The sequence below is a fragment of the Mus caroli genome, unplaced genomic scaffold, assembly GCF_978045245.1.
Source record: "Mus caroli unplaced genomic scaffold, Mus_caroli_1 scaffold_15, whole genome shotgun sequence".
Classification (NCBI taxonomy): Eukaryota; Metazoa; Chordata; class Mammalia; order Rodentia; family Muridae; genus Mus; species Mus caroli.
The window spans coordinates 66,262,415-66,278,371 of record NW_028227270.1 but is presented as its reverse complement, the minus strand read 5'-3'; the positions used below and the strand labels follow the sequence as shown (position 1 = coordinate 66,278,371).

Genomic DNA, 15,957 nt, shown 5'->3' with positions numbered 1-15,957 from the left:
CAAATACTATTGCAAAGATGTTAAGTTAGATAGTCTACTGTTGCAAAGTTCACAGTGGATTGATATATTTATCTTAAATACTTGTTTACAATGTATGGGTTCTCTCTCTCTCTCTCTCTCTCTCACACACACACACACACACACACACTAGCTCTCTGTAGAGTCCTTTTGTGTTTTGTTGGTTGTCTTAGTTAGGGTTATTAGTGCTGTGATGAAACACCATGGCCAAAGCAAGTTGGGGAGAAACAGGTTTATTTGGCTTACACTTCCTCATCATTCACTGTTCCTCACCTAAGGAAGTCAGGCCAGGAACTCAAACAGGGCAGGAACCTGGAGGCAGGAGCTGATGCAGACAGAGGCCATGGAGGGGTGCTGCTTACTGGGTTGATCCTCATGTCTTGTTCAGCCTGCTTTCTTATAGAACCTAGGACCAGACTTCCATGAGTGGCATGACTCACAATGGGCGGGCCCTCCCTCCCCCATCAATGACGAATTAAAAAATTAATTCGTGCTACCAGCTTGCTTACAGCCTGATCTTAGAGAGGCATTTTCTCAACTGAGACTCCTCCTCTCTGATGACTCTAACATGTGTCAAGTTGATTAGAAAACCAGCCAGGATATTGTATCTTTGCTTTCTCTCTCAATCCTTTTTCAGTCTGCTTTATGAATTCACTTGCAATTGAGTTAGTTTTATGTTGTCTAAGGCAGTGTATCCTACTGCCTTGTGATGCAGTATATTCAGGAGCCACAGGTATGGTGGGGCGGGGGGGGGGGGGGGTGGGCAGTAAAAGAATTCACACAAGACAGTACTAGGTATAAAGGGACATGTTTAACAAGCACAGTGCAATGAGACAAAGCAGTAACAGACAAACTATCTTCTTGGCTTAGACCAGTTTTTAATGTGGGGACTGTCTTGGTTTCTTTTTCTGTTGCTGTGATAAAACATCCCGACAAAAGCCACCCAAGGGAAGGAGGAGTTTATCTTAGGTCACAATTGGAAAGCACAGTCCATCATCCAGTGGAAGTCAAGGCAGCTGGAGCTTGAAGCAGTGGATCAGTAGGCTCCAAGGCAACAGCTCTTTTAGACCTATGGGTATTTAATTTGATCAGTGTGGCCTTGGTCACATCATCCACACTCAAAGGAGCACCGCTTTTCTTTACATTGTTATTAGGGCCTTCTTGGGCCAGTCTCCCACAGTAGAAGCCCCTAACGGTAGAAGCCTGATCCTCGGTGCTGGTAAGATGGCTCAGTGGGTAAGAGCACCCAACTGCTCTTCCAAAGGTCCGGAATTCGAATCCCAGCAACCACATGGTGGCTTATAGCCATCCGTAATGAGATCTGACTCCCTCTTCTGGAGTGTCTGAGGACAGCTACAGTGTACTTACATATAATAAAAATAAATAAATCTTAAAAAAAAAAAAAAAGCCTGATCCTCACCCCCACCCCCATGTTCCCCTCTGGTGACCTTTTTTTCAGCCTGGCCTGGATATCTGATTGGCTGGATGGAGCTCCTCATTGATTCTGGTACAAACACATCCTTTCTTTTTTTTTTTACCATTCTTCTGTGTTTGTAATTGTAGGACAATCTACTCCTTCAAAGTGTTTTAGCTGTATTGGGCTCTTTGTTTTCTCATATACACTTTACAGTCACCTTGTTGGGATACAGACAGACACACTCAACGCGCGCGCGCGCGCGCACACACACACACACACACACACACACACACACACACAGAATCCAAATTCAGTTCGGAATCTCATTGCTTGTAGAGGTTATTTTGGGGAGAATTGCTATCTTTAAAAAAAAGGGGGGATTTATCTACCTGTGCAAAGAATGCAATTCGTTATTTGTTGTATTGTGCTGGCCTTCAGAATGCGTCCCAGATTCTATGCTTCTCTCCACATCGTCCAACCTGGTCTAACCAGGTCCAACCTGGCTAAGCTCATGACCTCTGGCCTGCACGTCCCCTATGGTCCCATCTCTGTCCAGCAGCCAGTGACTCTTTTGAAAGTGGCACTTGTATTGTCTAGTTTTTCTTAGAGGGCTGGCTGTGCCAAGCTCCCCCATTTTAAGAAGCATTAGCCCAAATGAATGGAGGAACAATGATGATGGGTGGTCTTCTAAAAAAAAAAAAAATTGAAAAACAGTGGCATTGACCCGGGCTGCGGCTAAGATGAACTTAGGCGTTCTCAGTGTGGCCAGAAACAGAAGCGCGGGCACAAGGGGCGTGCGCAGACTGCGGAGCTCAGCAGCCAAAGCCGTGAGTGACACCGAGGCAGAGGCAGGAACCTCTGGGCGGGGCCGCGCGTCGTGAGCGCGCGTCGTGGCCGCGCTCCTGGGGGCGGCGCGCGGGGCCGTGGCGCTTCCGGCAGCTGGAGGCGGCGCCGAACGGGACCGAGCGGCGCGGGTGGCGGCCGGGGAGGCGGTGAGTGGCGGGGGGCGGCGGAGCGCGCGCCGGGAGCCGGAGGCGCGCGGGATGGCGCGATCTCGGGGGCTGCAGGGGACCCAGCAGGGTCCACTGTGCGCGCTGGGGTATGCCTGAGGCTGGTTACCTACGCCCGGGACCTCGTGGGTCCGCAGCTCTAGACTGGGGCTAGGGAGGCCTCAGCGTGGAACTGATCTCGTGGAACTGATGTGAAAGGGGAGCATCATGCACCGTGCCACGCGTCCCTAGTCACCGCGTGACGAAACATGCTGGGTGCAGGCGGCCAAGATGGCTGCCAGGGGACTGTCTCCACGAGGATGGGCGCGCGCAATTGCCAGGTGACCAGGTGGCTCTTGGTAGCTGGGACCCGGAGGTCGGAGTGGAGACCACTTGGTGGCTGACCTCCAGCTCTTAATCTCTTCAAGGGACCGAAGTGTCCCAGGTAGAACCATGGGACCCGCATCCTCAGCTCCCACATCGTGTTCCTACTGATCATCTCAGGTTCAACCGCCTCCAGAATGACAATGACCACACTAAGGTCTGTGCCTCCGGAGTTAGATCTCTGACTTTTGTATTCATCCAATGCTGCCAAATCCATAATCCAGATTTGAAAACTGAGGCATTAAAACTTGAATAACTTGCCTAAAGTGTCACAGCTGGCCAGGGAGAAGAGCCAGGCAATCCGAGTATATATATTGTTTCCACTTTGTCCCTCAGTGACGATGTGATGATTGAGAGACCTCGTGGAAAAGCGTAGTTCTGCTGGATTTCAGAGTTTGGGCCTTTACCCGGGACCCTCCCTTTATAGTTTTCTCACACTCCTGATCCCTCATCTGCTGCACCTACTTTGTGTGCCTCTAGTCAGCAGCTCTCAACTGTGGTCGCATATCAGATGTTTACATGACGATTCATAACAGTAGCAAAATTATGGTTATGGAATGGCAACGAAATAATTTCATAGTTGGAGGAATCACTAAACCATGTATTAAAGGCTACAGCATTAGGAAGGTTGAAAACCACTGCCTAGATTTATCTCTCTGTCCTTGTTCCAGGCAGAGGCAGGAGTAGGGAGGCGAGCTCTGAGGTAAAGAAGAGGGCTTTGTGGGTCTTAGAATGCTGGACTCAGGCTTGCTGTGTGAAGGAGAGTTGTTTAGAGGACAAATGGAAGTTCAGCAGGAAGTCCTAGAACCTCAGGACACCCCATCCCCCCACCCCACCCCACCCCCACCCCGGGACTGAGGTTGTCACATTCACAGCAATGACAGTGTTTGGGAAGAGTTTGTTAATTCCCACCCAGCTCTGATAAGGAATTGCTCCATCTGTGTACTCAAGGGTGCAGCCAAAGGTCTGCAAAATGGAGATAGTTGCGCTTAGTTTTCTGTAAAAGTTTGATGAAACTATCCCGGGGTGTTCAGCAAAAGCTGGCTGAGAGGAAACATCCCCTTTCCCCTCCTAACTTCCTGCCAAGAAAGCTGTAAAGACAGCCAGACCAAAAGGACTCATAAAGCAGTGGGGCCACTTTCTCTTTTATCTAAACTTTGTGTGTGTGTGTGTGTGTGTGTGTGTGTGTGTGTGTGTGTGTGTGTGTGTGTGTGTGTGGTGGTGGTGGTGGAGGAGGAGGAGGAGGAGGAGTATATATGTAGTATATGTCTGGCTGCAAGTGCAGCCAGAAGAGGGCATCAGCTCCCCCTGGAATTGGAGTTGTCCACAGTGGCAAACTACCAGATGTGGCAAATTCAGGTCCTCTGAAAGAGTAACAAGTTAACTATTTAGCCATCTCGAAGACCTCCTGCTGCCTGAAAATGAAACAAAGTATCCCTGCAGAAATGGCAGCTTTAGTTGTGCAAACAAGGTGCATTTAGCTGTGTGTAGCTGTTGAAAAGGTGGTTTGGACTTCAAGGTAAGAAATCTAGAATAGTCTGTAATAATCTGTTTCGTTCCTTCATTTCCTTTGCTAGTTATTCATTTGAAAGTAAAAACTCATTGTTGCCAGGAGGTGGTGGTCCATACCTTTAATCCCAGCACTTGGGAGGCAGAAGTAGATTTCTGAGTTTGAGGCCAGCCTGGTCTACAAAGTGAGTTCCAGGGCTATACAGAGAAACCCTGTCTCCGGGGGAAAAAATTATTGTTAGGACTCTATCATTGTATAAACTTTATATATCACTTAGTCAGGGGTGGGGGAGGGGGAAAACACCCAGGTCCTTCATCTGTACCAAGTTCAAATTTATTGTTTAGTTGACACTATTAATTTGTAACATAATTGTATAGACTTTATTATGTGTAATCTATGAGTTGATTTTTTTTCCTGTAGCTGAGGACTAAATTCAGAGCCTTGTACTTGCTAAACAAGCCTTCTACCACTGAGCTAAACTCCCAGCCCCAAGTTGATTCTTTTGGATGGCAAATCATTGGACTGAATATGTCCGATATATTCTGTTCCTTGTTGGGTAGTGTGTTATCATTTTTGCAGGCTAATGCTACCCCATCTCAAAGGGAAATTATAATATAATTTCCATTGTTAGTCTTTAGCCAGGGTTAAAGGTTTGTCACCAGTCACTGTGGAAGTTCATTCCATGTTCCTTGTCTATGAAACGTCAGAGAGAGAATTCCTTTTCAAAACCAGAAATCAAACATAGTCTGGTGTCTCTCTAAAGGTCTGAAATTTGGTTTATTTTGAAGAAAGTTTCTTTTGATTAGACACATGTGAGGATCTCTGGAGAGTGAGTGCAGCCCCCTTCCATTCTCTGCCAGCCACTGCCAGTGAGGACAGCCGCTTCCGCTCTCCATCACTACATTTCATTTATAAGGTCAATAACACCTACGTTACAGTCCTATGGGCTCTGTGAAATCGCTCCAGTGGTCGGTTTCTTCATCAGGAAAATGAAATGTAGGATGAAAAGTAACTCCTATGTTGTGGGATTGTAGAGTCCATGCTCCCATCCATGTCATGTTTGTTTGGATCAGTTCCCATTCTGTTGATTGTCCCAGGGTAGGTGACAAACTGGGGATCCTCTCTAGCCTGGAGCCAGCCTGGAAAAACAGGCCAGTAACAGCAGATACAAAGAGCTGGGACATCACTTAGACTGCTCTAGCTCAGGCCTTAAAGGTCTTCCATAAGACTGAGTCACTTGGTTTATATTTTAATTTTTCTCCAACTGTGTTTCCCAGCTTGTCTGGTCTTAGGATATTCCCAGTGTTCCTCTGACACACTAGTTTTACCTCAGCTCTGTCCTGTCAGACTCTCTACATCCATGCTGTCCCAGAGTTACAGGCGTTTCTCAAGGGGACAGAGATGTTGGCAGCAAGTGACTTGGGTTCACATCTGGGCACTGCTAGAGTAAAGTTAATGAACTGCCTTCCTGTGCCAATGAGGGTAGTAATGGTTCTATCGTTTAGATGGAGATGCTGTCTTAGGGTTTTGCTGCTGGGAGCAGACATCATGACCAAGGCAACTCTTATAAAGACAACATTTAATTGGAGCTGGCTTACAGGTTCAGAGGTTCAGTCCATTATCACCAAGGCGGGAACATAGCAGCATCCAGGCAGGCATGGTGCAGAAGGAATTGAGAGTTCTACATTTTCATGTAAAGGCCACTAGCAGAATACTGACTTCCAGGCAGCTAGGAAGAGGCTCATAAGCCACACCCACAGTGACACACCTACTCCTACAAGGCCACACCTCCTAATATGGCCACTCCCTAGGCTACACATATACAAACCATCACAGATGCTGTGAGGACAGCTTTTGGAGTAAGTGGTTAGCAAATATTAGTACTTATTGGTATCCAGAGGTCCACATTTATAAATGTTTTAAAGTTGTTGAATAGCATGCATCAGTCCTCCAAGTAGTTGGCAGAGCTGAGGTTTGAGCTCAGGTTTGCTCTGCCCACAAGCATAAGTTTCTGCCTTTAGCCTAGCAGCAGCTCTCATGCATACCTAACCCCCCTCATCTAGGACTCAAGCTACAGAACAGCTGGCAGAGGTGGGAACAGCATCTCAAGTCAATTCAAGTGACTAGCCCACTGGTTGACAGTGCCCAGTCATAACAAACTTAACCTGGAGTCATGGAGGTGGACGTTCCCTTACCCAGCTGTATGCTGCCTGTGGCGCAGGGAAGGCGGTGGGATTCTCACCGAATTGCTCATGAAGATTGGGACATGTAGTGTTGTAAGCACGAGCAATCTGGTTCCCCTGTTACCTAATGAGGATAATAACAGGAGGCAGGGTGACAGAAACAAGTGAACTCTACTGGCAACAAGCTGGTGAGTTGGAAGGCGGAGGAGTTTCATACTCAGTCCTTCATGCCAGGGGCTGCAGATACAAAACTCACTTGGTATTCCTAAGGGGTCTAATTTTAGAGCCAGGTGAGTGCCCAAGTGGCCACTAATTCTTCCAGTAGCCAGTTTTCTTGATGTGGTTTCTGAATTGTCCTCTAGTCCTCAGGGAGCCCTGAAGCTTGAGGGGTCCCATAACATCTAAAAAAAATCATGGTCAGGGCGGATGGGGAGTGTTGTTTTTTTGGTAGTTTCTTGTTTTCAGGTAAGAATCATTTTCTTGGTTAATTATAATTTCTTTGGAGAGAATAGTCTGACCGTCATGGGCTTCTAAGTTCCAGCAGCAAGTTAATCCAGTCATTGCTTCAGTTACCTCAGGTGGTGCTGGGAGAGAGCTGACCCAGCCATTGGCCTTACAGTATCATGTGCTGAGGATAGACTGGCTTTTTGTGCTCCTCATTGTGGTTTGCATGTGATTTAGCTGCTGTGAATTTTTTTTCTCCCCAGACAGGGTTTCTCTTTGTAGCCCTGGCTGGCCTGGAACTCACTCTGTAGACCAGGCTGGCCTCGAACTCAGAAATCCTCCTGCCTCCCAAGTGCTGAGATTAAAGGAGTGCACCACCACTGCCTGGCAGCTGTTGTGAATTTTAAGGTAGTTTGAGCCCATTGAAATAAGAAGTACCTTTGACCAGTGTGTGGATTCGAACACCCGTCAATGCGATCCCAGTCTCAGACAGGGTTTGCTGGGTTACTGGTCTTACAATGCCCCTTCAGCAGACGTGGATGAGGTCTATGCATAGACAGCTTGCTGTATGAAGGGTCTCTGCATGCGTATTTAAAGAGATTAATGTAGGATATGTTCCATTATAATCTGCTTGCTTTTCAACCTGATGTTTTGCGTGTTAAGAACATTGGACCCGAGCCTAAGCCAGTGAAACTGCCTTCGTGTGCACTGGCTGCGTTCGTTAACCATGTTTGTTAATGAGTATCTACAGAGACCAGAGAAATGTGTTCTGATGAGGCTTCCTGAGCCTTGGCCAAGAGATCAAATGTTAGCACTAACAGAGTTCCTGCCCCCTTAGAAAACTGTTTCGAGGTCTGGTGCAATGACTCAACAGGTACCTGGTGCTTAGCCTGATAGCCTGAGGTAGATTGCCAAGATCTCCACCTTCAGGACAACCAACTATTGCAAGTTATCCTCTTAGTTGTGTGCCATGACACCCTCCCACACACACATGCACATACATACATGCAAAATGGATAAACTAAAAAATGGTTGCCTCTATGAATAAGAAAGAGAACTTTTTATGGGTGGTCTCTGCCAACACCAGGAACAGCAGGGTAATAATGATCAGGGTGGGCCAAGAGGGAAATCTGGTTCAACACAGCTCAGTACTCAGGGCTGGTTCAAAGTTTGCAGGTCTGACGACAGGCAATTTGTCTCAGGCATATTGAAGCACAGCATGATTTGGAAAAAAAGTTTGCTGGTGACAATCACCTCAATCCCATGTGCACAACAAGGCTTCAGGCGTGGAATGACTACATCGAGACTCTCTGTAAAGCAATTATGACATCTTCCATAAAGATGAGTTCTATAGACTGCATGTGCCATCGTAAAGGTTGAGGGGTGGAGGAGTGGGGAGAGTCTGGTGTGGTCTCAGTCATTCAGATAGTGCAAAGGTCTCCAGGCTATAAATCACCCCCACGATCTGCCTTCCGGACAGAAAACAGGTTCTCCAGTCTCTTCTTTTGAAGAACTGCGTGTTTAACATTCCTGGCTTTCCCTAGTGCTTCTCTGTGAGCACAAGGACCTCCGTGCCTCCCACAACTTACTGCTCTTGCAGAGTGCCTGAGTTCAACTCCCAGCACCCACAATGGCAGCTCACAGCAATCTGTAATTCCAGTTTCAAAAGCAGCATAATGCTATAATATTAATTAATGCTCCTATGACTGACATCCTAAATTGTTTATGAGACTGAAAATGAATGACTTGTAAAAGCTAATGATTATTTATAGATAAAGAGCTTGAAATCACTTTGCTTCTTAGTAAACTATAGAAAATGCTTTACATCTATCTGGTTGGTTGGTTGGTTTCTTATAAAAGCAGGTGTTTCTAAAAGGCTAGGTGCTAAATGTAAAGACTAAAATCACTCATATAAAAGATCCTTTAATAGGAATTAATACCTCAACTGACCAGTTCAGTCAGGCATCAGTGGGACAGACTCCATTCAAAACTAACCCCAAGCCGGCCAAAACTCCGGGAGTTACAGTTCAGTTTTTGAAATGCAAGGGGAAACCTCTTGCCCCAAGTCTTTCTTCTGGTGTGTCTGCTGCGTTCGGGCTAGCGTGGTTGCGGCACTAATTTACCCTTCAGACTGTGGAACATAAGAAATCTGCCGCTCGGGCTGGTGAGATGGCTCAGTGGGTAAGAGCACCCGACTGCTCTTCCGAAGGTCCAGAGTTCAAATCCCAGCAACCACATGGTGGCTCACAACCATCTGTAAAGAGATCTGACTCCCTCTTCTGGAGTGTCTGAGGACAGCTACAGTGTACTTACGTATAATCAATAAATAAATCTTTAAAAAAAAAAAAGAAAAAGAAATCTGCCGCTCTCGAACCAGGCTGCTTCAGCCGTGAACAACGCCGAAATGGCCAAGATTAAGGCTCGGGACCTGCGTGGCAAGAAGAAGGAGAGGCTGTTGAAACAACTGGATGATCTGAAGGTGGAATTGTCCCAGCTTCGGGTCGCCAAAGTGACAGGCGGCCCCGAGTCCAAGCTCTCCAAGATACGAGTCGTTCGCAAATCTATCACCCGAGTCCTCACTGTTATTAACCAGACTCAAAAAGAAAACCTCAGGAAATTCTACAAGGGCAAAAAATACAAGCCCCTAGACCTGCAACCCAAGAAGACTAGAGCCATGCGCTGCTGGCTCACCAAGCACGAGGAGAAGCTGAAGACCAAGAAGCAGCAGCGGAAGGAGCGGCTGTATCCTCTGCGCAAGTATGCAGTCAAGGCCTGAGATAACAACGACAATAAAGTGCGAGACTGACTGGGAAAAAAAAAAGAAATCTGCCAATGTGCTACGTGAACCCCAGTACTGTTCACCATCAGCTGTAGGTGCTGTGCTGTGGATGCCTCCTGGCTGCTCTATGGAGTGCCACCAGCATGGGGTGTGGCCCTGATGCTCCTACATCTTTGCTGGTTGTCTAGAGGGATGCATTTTAGCAGTCTGCCTGTAGCCTTGGATAGATGTGACAAGAACGTACTCCCAGCCCCTTGTCTCGTGTCTCTCCAGGGTACCTTTCATTTGCCGCCAGTGTACCAAAGCTGAACATTCTTTGCTATTGTCTGCAATGTGTTCTTTTGAGCTATGTATGGCATTTTTCCTTACCCATGCCTCCTTCTGCCTTTTGGAAAGTGCGTATCTCCTTGAACTCTGTGGCTAGGCGAGCATCCACACCGTCCCCAGTATTGGTGTGAGACTGAGCAATAGAAGGCCTTTCTGCAGGCAGGCAGCAGCCTCTCTCAGCTAACTCCTCTGTTAGAGAACCCACATCACTGATTGCCACAAATCTCTTGTTTCCTGGCTCAAGAATACTCTAAGGAGTAGTTTGAACTCTGCCCAGTCTCAACCTTCAGGACAAACAAGCCTTTAACTATAGTCATTGGGCGCCTGCTCTCTGCATGCTAACCAATCCATCCCGTTACTTCACCTAGCCACCACCACAACCTCACTTCTTGAAAGTTGTGTGTGTGGTATTCCCAGTCAGGATGATCAGTCTGTTCGAAGAGGGCACCCCATCTCTGTATGTCACTCGGGCCGCTAACCCCATACCCTGTGCCACCACCATCCCAGCTGCAGTAGGAACTGAAACAAACTGACCAAATGGGCAGGAGGAAGGCAGTATGCCCACAGTCCCATGCAGCAGCCCCTTCCTTGGCCCACTCTTGACCCAAAGTGAAGCTGGCCATGCATCATCTATCTCAGCCTTGCTTCCTCCACCTGACATACACATGGCGCCTGAGTGCGAAGTACAAGAACAGCCCTGTTCCTGCCCATGGCTGAACCAAGTGAACTTGGGAGTCAGGGTCAGGGTGGGGCTGGGAGGAGGTAGGTTTTTCGGTTTTCTTTTTGTGTTTTGTTTTGTTTTGTTTTGTTTTGTTTTGTTTTAAATAAAACTAATCAGTTCCTGAAGAAAATGAAAGTGGAGAAAGTGAAAGCCCTGCTTGCCATGGAAATTGATACTTTCAAAAGGGTTTGGGTAATTGACTATAGTAAATAGTTACATTGTACCTGGCCCTCTATCAGCAGTGTCAGGCAAGATGCTGATGCAGCGTTACTGATGAATCTGGTGGCCTTTCTTTTTCTGGGCGTGGGAAGCACAGGTTACTGTATCCAGTTTGTGCCGGTAAAAAGCCACTTGGACTCACAGTGAGGGAATGGAGCCCTGTTTGTTCACTTTGCCACACTAACAAACCACACATTTAGTACCCAAAACGAGTTTATTTACTCTCTTAGTGTGCTGGAGGTCAGAAGTCAAACTGGGGCAGACTTCCCCCTGGGAAGAGTCACTTTGCATTTCCAGCCACTGGAAGTTCCTGCTCTGCTCAGCTGTCCACCCAGCCTCACTTCAGCTCCAGCTTGTGACTCTGGACCTACTCAGATAATCACAGGATGTGGAGCCAAAATCCCTGAGCCAAGCCTCAGAACTATGAATGCAGTGGTTCCTCAGCTCCTGGGCACCCTACTGTGCACTTGGGAGACCACAATGGGGCTTTGTGGCTTCTGAGATCTGACAGTTTAGCCTGGAGTGTGAAGGTCTCTGTGCAGAGAAAACCGCCTTGCTTTCTTCCTCCGTAGGTTGGGAATAGCCTCTGAAAATCTTTCCTCATCTATAAGAAGTCTGTAATGTATAGAAAGGGCACAGCTGTTGTGGAAAATGAGCTGGCTTATTTCAGCACTGGCCTGGGGAGAGATCACATGCTCTCAAGCATCCAGGGTATCTCTGGGTTTAATAGGAAAACATTCATTTCCCGACCCATCTTTGTCCCGTAGAAGGGATATTTCACAAGGTCTCTGTCTGCAGTGTTCCTGTGGCTCTGTTGGGCTATGCTCTGTGAAGTATGATGTCCGCAGTACTAGAAGTTTCTTTCTAAGAAGTTCTCTTTCTTATTTAAAGAGAAAAGGGGACCTCAGAGACTCCATCCAGTACTCCATAGATAGTAACTGATTTTATCCTTAAAGGAAAAAAAAAAAAAAAAGCTAAAGAGACTAAAGAGAAAAAGCGATGTGCTGGGGTCCCCTCTCCCCTTCAGCCATGTCACTTGACAGAGTATTTCCTTCCCTTGGGTCTCAGGTTTCCTGTCTGTATGATAAACTTGTTGGATAACTCAGTTGTAATGTCCTGTATAGTTCTTATGCACTACTACCACAAAGTATCCACTAGTGACATAGTGCTGGCTACAATTTAGCCAAAATGGTGCTTGTACTTAACACACTGGACAAAGTTTGTTGTTAAGAACTGGCACACGCCTTTAATCCCAGCACTTGGGAGCAGAGGCAGGCGAATTTCTGAGTTCAAGGTCAGCCTGGTCTACAGAGTGAGTTCCAGGACAGCCAGGGCTACACAGAGAAACCCTGTCTCGAAAAACAAAAACAAACAAACAAACAAAAAAACAAACAAACAAAAAAACCCTTGAATTCTGTGAAAGCTACATTTAAAATGTTGCCTTGTTGCCTCTATTTAGCATAAAAGAGAAAGAATGCTCTTGAGAAAAGCTGTCCCCTGGGGAAGAGTTTCCCCCCAGTCTGAGAACATCACAGGGCGGGCAGGGAGGGAGCATTGGCCATGTAGCTGTATTTAGAGCATGGTCCAGTGCCCACTCGTTGAGCTGAAGGTTTGCTAGACCACCTGTGGAGTCACATGTCCAGGTAGCCTCAGCCAGGCCTAGTGTGTGAAAATCTCTAAAAGGCCTGTGTGTGTTTTTAAAAGCTCTCCTTCACCCCATGTATCCTGTGGTTTAGAGCTTCTGTCTTTGCCAGTGCTGTTGTAGGAACAAACTGAGCCTTTGATGTGATGTACCTTTGCTTTTGAGTTTCTCTGGGCTTACTGAACCACCCCTTCCATCTTTAGCTGTATCTCTTACAGTAGTTATCAACTACTACTACGACGACGACGACTACTACTCCTACTTGCCTAATCAGTAGAGATTCCTTAATAACCTTCATCTCCAAACATAGGCAATGAAGGTAGTCAGACCAGCTGGAGGCGCAGACAACCTTTGGGTTCCTCTCCACTATGGAGGGTGCTTAGATGCCTTGGCTGCCCTCTGTGGGTGAGTCTGAAAGCATCCCTACATATAAACTGGAGTTTTTATTTACTGTTTGTGGGCTATCTAAATAATCCATGTTTCCACACAGTGACCCAGCCTTTTGTTGTCTATGAGACCCATTTACCTGTTAGCTACCAATGATCAATCATAGTCCAAAAACATTGAATGAGAAATTTCAAAAACAGGAAGATATTTTGAGAGCGAACACATTCCCACAGCTTATATTGTCATATGTATTGTTCCACTGTAAGTAGTGTTAACTTCTTGCTGTGCCTAATTTATCGGTTAACCTTATTCTGAGTATTAAATATGTAGAAAAATATAGGGGTCCATACCATCTGTGGTTTCAGATATCCACTGTGAGGACTTGCACCCCTCCGATAAGGTGAATTACAATATGTCTCTGTCCCTGGATTTAACATGCACAACTGTTTATTTTAATTTATACTTTGGGTCTGTTCTGTATTATAACCTTATCAGGCAACAGCCAGCGGGGATGGAGCTGCTGTCCAGTGGAGGAGTACTTCCAGGCTCACTGTAGTAAGGGAGATCACGACCAGGGGAGTTGTATGGGCTCTAGCCAAGCAGAGAAGGAAGGCTTATCTTAGCACTGTAGAGGACAGTGTAACTTATTTCTGCAGCATTATGATGAGCACAAACCATGACTGGGGAAAGAAGTTTGCACTAAGAAGCAGACCCTCATCCCTGTTTCCTTGGAAACTACGGTGTTGAGATGGACTTAGGATTCTGAGTCCAGAATTTCCTTAATGGGATACCTGGGCTGAGAACTCAGTGGCTCTCGTGCTGGGGAGCAGAGGAGGGTGGGTTGGTTCATTCTTATGTTTCAAAATGCAAAGTTTCTGAGCATCTGTGATTCTGCAAAGCCAGGTCTCTCCTCTAGGAAGTGGTGTCACTCAGACATGGAGCTGTTGACACTTCACAGCTGGGAGAAAGATGGTTTCCTGTTGGCTCCCCACCTACTTTTATCTGGATCTGCTGTCCTAGCCTGTTTTATCAATAGCTAGATTTTACTCTATCACTTCACCGCTGGCTGCACCGCTTCAGGCTTGGGTGCCTGACTGACATGGTCAATTTTGACCCAGTGGTCAGTGATGCTTTATTATAGACAAAGGATAGGGTGACCTAGCATTTGATCTTATGCCTTAGTGGTCCCTAGAATTCCTAAACAAAGCCATGATTAGAACTAATGTTAGAAACGGAAATAAAAAAGTATAAGAAGATTACGTGAGTCCTCTCTAGTGATTGGATCCTTTGACCCACGGTCACCAGAGAATTCATCCAAGAGAATCGCCAGATATGACAGAAGAGAGCCCCAGACAGGCTGTGGTGTTATGTGTAACATAGAGAGCTAACACAAAGCAGGACTAAAAGGGTTATTGTGAGTCCACATTGGAGAGCTGACACCTCTGGAGGCTTTTTATGAAACAAAGTAAATATCCAAGAAAGGGGTGGAAAGATTGTAAGAGCCAACAGGGGTGGGAAGTGCTGGGCTGAGGTGGAATAAGCCTGCAGGGAAATGGTGTCCTCTGGATGAAATGGGCAAATTGCATCCACTTACTCTCAACAGTATGGGCTGCCTGAATGAGACCATGTCAGTCAACATTCCAGATGAGGGAAGGACTTGTCAGCTGCTGAGAGAAGGAGGTTTCTTCAGGGTGAATCATGTGATAGGCTGCTCATGCCAAAGTGGTTCATACTACACAGATGTACATACTTGGACTTGAGCTATATATATGTGTGTATATACATATATATGAATATGTAACACATACATAATATATAAATATGACATTAGAAGAACAGGTCAAAAATTTGAGAGGGGGATGTAGAGGGGACACAGGACAGTTTGGAGAGGGATAGATACAATGAGAACACATTATATTCATGTTTGGAATTATAAAATAATTAAATAATAAGATTTAAAAGATAGCACATCAAATTTTTATATGCTTGTAGATGTTCTCAGGAAAGGAATATCCGAAGACAGTGTCAATTATGACAGAGAGGCTGGATTGTGGGAAAATTACTTTATTTGCCCAGTAAGGTGGTGGTTTTCTGCAAGCCAGAAGCATATAGCATAACATTAGAGAGCAGTTCTGAAGTAGGCAATATTCTTCGGAAGTAAATGAGCAAATAGTCATGGACCAGAGAGCAGACGTGCTCTAAGGGGAGGGGAGCAGGCAGGCTCTAAAGGAGGGGAGCAGGCATCCTCTAAGGGAAGGGGAGGTGCCATGTTTGGTCTGTGGGGCTATCGGCTTGTGTTGCTTGTCTCAGTGTTTCTGGTAAATTAAAAAAGATGATCTTTAATTTTTGATGAGCAGGTTTTATGCTAAACAGGCTGAAAGAACCTGCCATCTCTTTCAGTTTTATAATTGTTAGCATCCGCTATCATTATTTATAGTTTTATATTTTTGGGTATCATCCATTACTTCCAGTAGGACATGACATTTGTTAGGCCAGAATTCGGTGGTAACTTTGACATCAGCTGCCTCGCTCAAGGGCATGTGCAAGTTGACATCAAGTGACTTCCTAGATCATTCACACACACACACACACACACCCCGCCCCTTTTTTTTTGAGACAGGGTCCCTGCTGAGTCTGGAGATGGCTTGTTTGGCTCAGCTTACTAGCCAGGAAGCTCCATGTTTGGGCCAGCATGCTGTATTGCAGGCAGTTTACTAACTGAGCCATCCCCTCCCCGCCCCCAACCCTTGTTAAAACTTGGTATGTTTCTGCCTTATCTAGAGTGATTCTGACTTTCCTACAGGAAAGCAATGATGAAATACTATGTACTTTAGAGATGAGAAAGATGTGGTAAATTTCTGAAGTCTTGCTGAAATAGACTGAGGTTTGTAAACAGCTTGCTTTGTTTTAGAACGGTTTCCAGCTTGGCAGTTATGG

The 15,957-nt window shown here is 46.2% G+C and overlaps 1 protein-coding gene and 1 pseudogene across 4 annotated transcripts in view; both read left to right on the top strand.

The window, feature by feature from the left end:
• Positions 1-2,311: 2,311 nt before the first annotated feature.
• Positions 2,312-15,957, top strand: part of Sfxn1 (sideroflexin 1) — a 36,776-nt gene continuing 23,130 nt past the window's right edge. Inside the window, exon 1 of one of the 4 annotated variants that reach the window (XM_021180473.3) lies at positions 2,312-2,427. The gene's annotated coding sequence lies outside the window, so the exon portion shown is untranslated. Of the gene's footprint in view, positions 2,428-2,845; positions 2,966-4,129; positions 4,328-6,770; positions 6,792-15,957 lie in introns of those variants that run through there. The other 3 variants (XM_021180472.3, XM_021180471.3, XM_029468337.2) reach the window with 3 other exon arrangements.
• On the top strand, positions 6,804-10,748 carry LOC147000958 (large ribosomal subunit protein uL29 pseudogene; annotated as a pseudogene).